Source organism: Equus caballus, chromosome 10 (assembly GCF_041296265.1).
Source record: "Equus caballus isolate H_3958 breed thoroughbred chromosome 10, TB-T2T, whole genome shotgun sequence".
NCBI lineage: Eukaryota > Metazoa > Chordata > Mammalia > Perissodactyla > Equidae > Equus > Equus caballus.
In genome coordinates this window covers 47,281,357-47,290,975 of record NC_091693.1, presented here as the reverse complement: position 1 = coordinate 47,290,975, position 9,619 = coordinate 47,281,357, and the positions used below count along the sequence as shown (strand labels likewise).

Genomic DNA, 9,619 nt, shown 5'->3' with positions numbered 1-9,619 from the left:
GGATCTGGACCTGCAAACCTCGGGCCACTGAAGTGGAGCCTGCAAACTTAACCACTACACCACCAGTCCGGCCCCAGGACCCCATTTAATGGCAAAATTCTTTGGGCCCTCAGTGTTGACTGAAACTGTATTATGATAATTTTTAAATACATATATTTATAACATGAAGGCCAAAACTAATTATTAATTTAGTATGACATACTATTTTGCTAAAACAAAATTTAAATCATTGAATTTAATATAGAAATATAAAAGATGTTTGGGTTTTATGTATCATTTGTGGATCTGATTCTTTTGATCTTGAACATAGTAGACCATTATTTGGGTCTTTGTTATTATTATTGATATGATTTTGCCTTTTAAAAAAAGGAATTCATATTAAACCACCAACCTATTGAATGGACCTATCAATTAAATGATATAATTCAATATTGGAGATATAGAAACTGTTGTTCAACTGAAAAATTTCCGTGAGTGTTGGCTGCTACATACATCCTAACGAACTGTTACCGTTGATAGACATAAGCAATATATTTCCTAGCAAAGTGAATATGATTCTGAGTGCCCCAATGTTTTTTCGTTTGTTTTTAGTTCACTGTGTTCAACCCACTTTGTGATACCTGACTTCTAGTACCTCTATTCTCTATTCAAACCACTGAACCCTTCATTTCACAGTGCCACTGCGGTACCATGTAAAGACTTGGGAGAAATTGAATTGGTTGTCTATTATGTCTATATCTGTTTTCTTGCCAATTAGCCTGTGGCAAGAAACACATTATTCTGCTTTATTATATTGTTTTTGCAATGTTAAATCAATTCCCATTTAATAAGTAAATTAAGGGAATAAATTCTTATTTCATAAAAATGTCTTTAAATTGCAAAGGAGAGAAATTTTTTTTTATCTACAACTGGTAAAAAAAGGTAAATGTGGACCAACTGTAGTCATTTTGATGTTAGAATGGTGGCCATACTTGCTGACCAACATGTGCATAAGATAAATACCATGATTATGGGTGATCCTTGGGCGCTACAGGATTGTAAATGCAAACACAAATGTAAGTACTGAATTACAGGCAGTCTTGGTAATATGGTAGATAGTTATCCAGATGATTCAAATCAAGGGATTTTAACCTTGGCTAATTCAAGGATTCAAGGAATATTAACCTTGGCTAAGTTATTATTGTTGATTGCAGAGGCTTGTTTATTTATAGACACTGGAACCCTGCAATGCTGCCTCTTTCATTTTAAATGCATGGAAACTTAAGCAGTAGACTTTTGAGGATGCGGCCACACTCCGCCTACACAGAGGACAGCCTCTGGCAACCTCTGCTTCTCAGAGCACAGCCACGAAGTAGGTAAGAAGTCTTCTGAGCAGTTAACAGACGACTTGAAGTCCACACACTAAAGCTTAGAGACTTTACTCAGGGGAAACCACTTCACTTAGCTTCTCCTTCAGGTACTATTTGCACAGTCCTCTCTCTCTCCCTCACGTGCTCCTTTTTCCTCTTCTTCTGGAGCCCAGCTAGTTGTTACTATGGAGAAATCAGAATCCAAGTTAATTCCTTCAACTTGATTAAGTATAAACATTTTATTTACACAGCGGTGTGCAGCTTAAGGGCACAGACTGGAGTTCAGTTGAGTTCAACTCCAGGCTTGCCCATGTAAATTGCTTGGTAACTGTAGGCAAATTTATCTAACTTCTCTGAGCTTCAATGTCCCATGTAAAATGGGGATAATGGTAAAACCTACCTCATAGGACTAAGATGATTAAATGAATAAAATATATAGAACAATGCCTGGCACATAATAAATATTCAATAAATATTAGATACTCTTATTATGCTTTGCAAAATCTGAAATGTGAATTTATCTAAAGGGGGCAAAGCAGAACAATTGCACCGTTAGTGTGAGAGACAGATACAGCATCCTTATTGCCAACCTCTGCTCTGGAATGAGCTGGACCGCACATTTAATGGACAAGTGTATGTTTAGGAAAGGGAGATTTATAGAGAGATGTTTGTTAAGGTTTCTGTCAGTTTTATTTTTGATGTAATGATCCCCACTTTAGAGTCTTTGGAGGCAGTATGGAGAACCTGGAACTTCAGGCCACAGTTGCCTTTATTCTAACTCAACTGGTCCGGGGTAGGGTTCAGTCAGGCATGCCTTTATTATCCTTTAAAGCAGCCAGGGTTAAGAATCTTTGCGTTACATATTCTATGTATTCAGATCATTATTAGCAAAGCTAACATTACCTTTCTCTACTTCAGTTTTTTCATCTGTAACATGGGAACGTTGGATGAAATACTCTCCAATTAATTTTTCAGTTCAAGCATCCTGAGTTTGGCTAGCAACCATTAATCTTCTACGTATGAACATTTCAACAAACTTAACACTTAACCCAAGTAATTCAGCTTCATTGTAGAAAAATTAGAAATAAAGATAAGCAGAAAAGAATAAAAAGCCATTTATTGACATTATATAAGCTTTCCTTACTTTCAGAGTTGGTATATGTGTGTGTGTGTTAAACTTATTATTTTCATTAGTTGTTTGCGAGACATTTTTAACAACACCTGTCTGATATATCAGCTGAAAAACTGAGTAAATAACAGAATGGTTTACTTTGCACTGTTGGTAAGAATGTAAATTGGTTCAGCCACTATGGAAAACAGTATGGAGTTTTTTTAAAAAATTAAAAATAGAACTACCACACGACTCAGCAATCCCTCTTCTGTGTGCATACCGGAAGGAAAGGAAAACACTAACTCGAAAAGGTAAATGCACTCCATGTTAATTGCAGCATTATTTACAACAGCAAAGACATGGGAACAACCTAAGTGTCCATCGATGGACAAGTGGATAAAGAAAATGTGGTATATATACAATAGAAAATTATTCAGCTATAAAAAAGAAGGAAATCCTGCCATTTGCAACAACATGGATGAAGCTTGAGGGCATTATACCAAATGAAATAAGTCAGACAATGACAAATACCATATAATCTCATCTATATGTGGAATCTTTAAAAAAAACTGAACTCATGATACACAGAGAACAGATTGGTAGTTGCTGGAGGTAGCAGGCAGGGGGTGGGCCAAATGGGTGAAGGTGGTCAAAAGGTACAAACCTCTAGTTATAAAATAAATAAGGCCTGGGGATGTAATGTACAGCATGGTGACTATAATTAATAATATTGTAGTGTATATTTGTAAGTTGTCAAGAAAATAGATCTTAAAATTCCTCATCACAAGAAAAAAATTTGTAACTATGTGTGATAAAGGATGTTAACTAGACATTGTGGTGATCATTTTGGAATATATAAATATATTGAATCATTATATTGTACACCTGAAACTAATGTAATGCTATGTGTTAATTATATCTCAATTAAAAAAAATCCCTGCCCTCAAATAGTTGATCTTGTTATTTATTTTTTTCTTATTTTCTTTCTTTCTCTTTTTTAAAGATTTTATTTTTCCTTTTTCTTCCAAAGCCCCCCAGTACACAGTTGTGTATTTTTTGTCGTGGGTCCTTCCAGTTGTGGCATGTGGGACGCCGCCTCAGCATGGCCTGATGAGCAGTGCCATGTCTGCACCCAGGATTCGAACCAGCAAAACCCTGGACTGCCGAAGCAGAACACACAAACTTAACCACTCGGCTACAGGGCTGGCCCCGATCTTGTCATATTTAATGTCAATCTTCCTCCAAAGATTCAAGGACTTTCAATGCCTGCATAATAGAAACCTATATTTTTAATTACTTGGTTTATGGTAAATCAAAGCAAATGATTCACAGCTTTATAAATGGTATCTTTTTAAACCTTCATGTATCATATTTCTTCATTTCCTTAAGGATAAAGGTACTGCCTTGATTGTATTCCTCACCTTAGTCATTAGAATTTTGTCTCCTCATACACACTCTGTGATGTGAGTTTCTAGCTAATGTATTGCATGTGAAATTTCATTCTGATGTGCTTTCTCTAAATGGATCAGAATGTTTACTCTGAATTTAGAGTTTGCTTAACTGTGTAATCAAAGAACTGGACATGAGGCAAGATTGGTGAAGCTTTGAGAAATCTGACTTAATTCTACTTTTTGAAATAGGATGCTGTACATCCTTCATAATGGCTTGAGGCACAAGATGCTTCAAGGGAATTCACAAGTGTTTCTTCAGTCACAAGATCCACTGGACTGGAACCATGAACATTGTCTCTTACAATATTGTCTTCTGCTCCTTTTTCTTTCATATTTGGTCTCCATCTATACAATTTTCACAGGAAGACACTTTCTACCAAAACCTCCTATATTTGAATTGCATTAATTTGCAGGGCTATTATTCCTCCTCCAACTGCTCTTTTTAAATGTGTAAATCAATTTTGAAGACTGAATTTTAGAGGACAGTTGGTTCTTTGACTAAATTGTCATCTAGTAGTGCCATCTGTCATAGATGACATTTTTTCCCCTCACTGCCTAACTAGGAACTTGCAAACATTATTTGAGTTGGAGCCAGGGCTCTGGACTGGAATGAATGTTACTTGACTTCACCGTTTAGCACAGTCATCAACTGAGATCTTTGTAGGTACCATCGGAAAAGATAATTTATTAGTTTAAGGAGACCGTCGGCATTCTTGACTCCTGTTACTCTGTTAGCATGTTGATTCAATGAGGGTAGACTTTGCCAGGAAGTGTTAGAATGTGAAATACACCCCTACTTATTCAACAAACCTTCAAAATATGTATTGAGAACATATTTGTGTTCAATAAGAGATGTCTTTTATCTCTTGTTAATTGACAAAGAAAAAATTGATACAAAGAAATAAAATTATAGTTAACAATCCAAGTGTAAATATAACCCCAATTTTAATAAATTTATCGCTTCGTTTTTCAGATGCTGTCCACAAGTCTACATTTTTAAACGTTCTCTTATGACATCCATATCACTGGAGCTTCCCTTCTTGAAGTCACCGATGATGTCCATGTTGCCAAATCCACAGGTCAATTCTAAGTCTTTGTCTTGTCTTATCAGCAGCATTTGGCAAAGTTGATGATTTTCTCATTCCAGAAATTCATTCTTAAGACATTTGGCTTCCAGGATTGCAGATTCTCTCGGTTTTTCTCCTACCTCACTAGCCACTTTTTCCTTTTTTTTTTTTCTGGCTCCTCCTATCTTCCCAATCTTTTAACTTTGGAGTTGCCCATGGTAAAATCTTTAAGCTTCTCCTCTTCACTTTCTTCACTCTCCTCATTGATGATTTTATGCAGTTACGCACTTTCAAATACCAACCATACACTAACAACTCCTAAATTTATGTCTCGAGTCTGGACTTCTCCTGAACACCAATCTGGTGTATCCAACTACTATCTTAGCTACTTGGAAGCCTAATAGACATGTCCAAAATCAAACTCCTGATTCACCACCTCCACTCCCCACCCCACCTGGTTCCTCTTGTGGTTTTCTGTCTCAGTGAATGGAATTCCATCTTTCCAGTTGCTTGGGCAAAAATCCTCAGAGTTATCCTTGATCTTCTTCTTTCTCATACACCCCACATCTAATCCCTCAGCAAATACCATTGGCTGTACTATCTTAAAAAGATATCCTTTTTTGACTACTTGTCATCATAGTGCCCTGGTCCATAAGGCTATTATCTCTTGCTTAGCTTATTGCAATAGCCTCCTACCTCATCTTGTCTCCCTACTCTTTACTCTGAACTGTAATCAGACTGACATTCTGTTAAAGCACTAAGTCAGATCCTGGTGCTCTTTTTAAGAACTGTGCAATGGTTTTCCCATTTCCCTGAGAGTGAAAGTTGAAGTCCTTATTATAGGCAACAAGGCCCTATGTGAGTTGAGCCCCATAACCACTGTGACTTTATATCTTACTAGTCAGACTGTTCTCACCTCCCCCACCCCTGCCACTCTGCTCCCCCTCAGCACTCTGGCGTCCGTGTAGTTCCTGAGTAGGTTGGGCATGACCCCTTCTCAGTACATTCTTACTTGTGGTTCCTCTTCTTGGATTGCTCTTCCTCAGGCATCCACATGGCTCTCTCTGTTCCATCTTTCAAGTCTTTTCTCCAATGCCACGTTCTCCTTCAAGCCTTCCCTGACTACACTGTTGAACATTTTAATGCACCTCCTGCTCAGAGCTGTGGCATTCCATCCTATTCACGCTTTGGTTTTCCCAATAGCATTTATCACCTTCTAACACAGTGTATAACTTATTCATTTATTTGTCTAGTATCTGTCTCCCCATATATAAACTCTAAGAGAGCAGGGATTTTCCCCCCTGATGTATCCCCAGGGCCTCAAAGAATGCATAGCATATGGTAGGTTCTCAATAAATGCTTAGTTGAATGAATGAATGAATATGGCAAAGTAAGTGCTAATAATGGTCTAGAAATAAAGATACTTAATTTTTTAGAAAAATTAAAAATTCTTCCAAAATATCATCTAGGATTGAGAACGAAGTAAGGGAGGAAGCAAAAGTACTTTAAAGGTCTCATTTGCACAGGTCAGGGGTCAGGGAGTTAAATAACATTGGAACAAATGGAAACACATACCTTTTTATTGGATTGAAAAACAATATCATACAATGTCAATGCTCACAAAATTAATAAATACATTTAAGGCAATCCCAAATTGAACTCCAGAGGAATTTTAGGGGGAGAGAGAATTGGAAAATTGAATAAAATGCTTTAAAAGATTTTATGGAAGGGGCCAGCCAGGTGGTGTAATGGTTAATTTCACGTGCTCCGCTTTGGAGGCCTGGGGTTCGCTGGTTTGGATCCTGGGCGTGGACCTATGCACCACTTATCAAGCCATGCTGTGGCGGCATCCCACATATCAAGTAGAGGAAGATGGGCACAGATGTTATCTCAGGGCTAATCTTGCTCAAAAAAAATTTATGGAAGAATAAATGTTCTAAAACAAAAAAGTATATATTTTGAAGAATAAGAAAGAATAGTAAAGGAAGATTTGCCCTTATAGATATCAAATGTTGTTGACCCGGGCATATGCAATGGATTCACGAGCCAGAATAGAGCAGAACAGAATCTAAATATTTATCCCACTATATGTGAGAATTAACAAAGGCAAAACTGCTAGATATATCAATTTAGTAAGAAAAGATGAAATATTTAATAAATGGTGCTGGTGCAACTGGCTATTAATATGAAAAAAATAAATTTGCATTCCCACTTTCATCCTCATCTTAAACCATAAACAAAAATTTCGAATGGATTAAAAGCAAGGTAAATATATTAATATGCTGCAAGAAAATCTCGGTGACTATGTGAAAAATCTAGGGGCTGGAGACATCTTGCCCATGACTGGAAACCTAGAAACTATTAAAGAAAAGATAGAGTGTTAGATTATGTAAATATGACAAAAGATATGACAAAGTCAAAATGCAAATGAAAGCCTTGAGGAAATATTTGCAATACAGAGAGCCATCAGAGGGTTGACATTTGTCATCAAAGAGCTCTTACAAATTGGATCAAGTTGCCAAAAGACCCCAGTACAGATATAATCAAAAAGCATGAACAAAAAATTCTCAGAAGAGAAAATTCAGATCGGCAGCAAACATATGAAAAGATTCTCAAGCTCACTAGTGTAAGGAGATGCAAACTAACATAACACCAAGACGTCATTATATAATTCTCAGATAGAGGGAAATTAAAAAGCCCCCAAACTCCTACTGCTGATGGGGATGCCGGGCAAAGTCTTCCCCATTCACCGCAGGTGAAAATACTCATTGTTCCAGCCTTTGGGAATATAACTTTGGGCAAAAGTATTAAAATTATAAATACACATATGCTGGGACCAGAAATTTCACTCTAGGGAATCTAGCCCTTATGAAATGAAATGAAAGTACCACCACTTAACATTCGTGAAATCACGTGTATTGTAGTATGGCCTGTTAGTGGAGAAAATCTAGAACCAAAGTGAATGCCCATTATGCAACAGCTGGATCAGGGAACTTTATGCAGGCTTTACAATGAATGAATTAGATCTACCTGTTCCACTTGATTTGGAGGGGGCCTCACGAGGCAACATGAGAGAGAAAAGCAAGATGCCAAAGAGTGCCTAAAATAATCCAGTTTTTATAAAACAAATAGTTACAAACTCCTGTGTGTGTATAGGATTAATAGATTTCTTATATGCTTAAATGAAAAAGAAGAAAGTTGTGTAGACTAGATTGTTAACACTGGTTGCTTAAGGTACAAAGCGGAGCAGATGAGCGAAAGGAGGCTAAGCAAGGAAGAAAAAGAAGAAAAACGGTAATATAAAATAAAAGTACATTGATACAGTCACATCTGTGCATTTATACCCATGTCTATATATTGATTTGTAAAGGGAAATGAAATCCAGCGGGAAGAAACACAACAAGATGGACTGTATGGCATTGTCTGTCCTGCATCCTCCCCTCTCTTCTCACCAGTTTCCTGCGTCTTTGCTTCGTTTTGATTTGCTTATGTAAGTAACGATTCTATTTCACAGCTTGGTAGTTGCCCAACCCAGAAATGGGAGTGGGTAGGTGTGATGCTGGGAGTGGGGCTGTGGGAACTCATCTGTCACATGTGATTGTGGCCAGCACTATGAGTAAAGCACAGGCTGCTCTGATCTAGACTGGGGATACGGGGAGGCATTCCTTAGTGGGCCCATAAGCTGATCTGAGGGAGGAGTAGAAATTAGCCTAGAGTGCGCCCCGGTTAAGCCAGTGCCTCTTTTCTGGATCCTGTTTGAGAATTCTCTCTGATCACACTACGTGGAGTTTTCAGTATGCGCTCACAGTTCATTCAGCAAGTCAGCACACGTTTCCTCGGTGCCTGTATGCTTAACACTGGGCCAGGCACTATGACCCGTGTAAAGATAAATTATATCCACTGCCAGCCCTCAAGGAGATTTTGGTTTGAGATGAGAGATAAACATTTACCGTTTAAGATCAAATGGATAAGTGCTAAAGGTATTAACAAAGTGGGTGGGAGGTGGAGGAGAGAGAGACACCAGGGGTTGCTTTCAGAAGAAGCGACAGCTGAACTGGCCTGGGTGGCTGAGGGAACAACACAAGCAAGGCTTGGAATCCTGATAGCGGTCCATGGCTTTGGGATATGGGGAGTGGTTCAATGTGTCTGGACAGGCGGGGACTGCAGATCAGGTTATGGACAGCTTTAAATTCCCTGCTAAGGATTTAGACAGGGGCAGGATGTGTGTGTTTTAGGAACCTCAGTCTAGGAAAGGTGAAGGATGGAGGCTGGAGGTGGAGGCAAGTAAGGCTTGAAGTTATACAGCAGCCTCTGTGATAAGCACTGGGGATGACGAGGCCCTGAACCCGGGTGGGGAAGTAGAAATGGAATAGGTAGGAAGGGGTGGGTAAGTGGGATTGTGAAACGACTTAAAATAATTTGACACATTATTGAACAAAGGGATAAAGAGAGAGATTGTTACAGTGACTAAGAGTTTTGGGCTGAACAAGCGGGAGGAGGCAGGTGCTACTAAACAGGTATGGGGAGGAGGAGGAGCAGATCCGTGGAAGCTGAGGGGCCTTACGTGACGTGCCAATGGAGCAATCATTCATTCACTCTATTCAGCAGGTGATAATTGGGTGCCCACTTTGTACCAGTCAC

General features: G+C 38.4%; 1 long non-coding RNA gene across 1 annotated transcript; it reads left to right on the top strand.

Annotated features, from left to right (window-relative positions):
• Window positions 1-1,214: 1,214 nt before the first annotated feature.
• On the top strand, window positions 1,215-8,535 carry LOC138916047 (uncharacterized). Its single transcript, XR_011422681.1, has 3 exons — window positions 1,215-1,355; window positions 4,885-4,990; window positions 8,349-8,535. It is a non-coding gene; the product is annotated as an uncharacterized lncRNA (long non-coding RNA).
• Window positions 8,536-9,619: the final 1,084 nt, after the last annotated feature.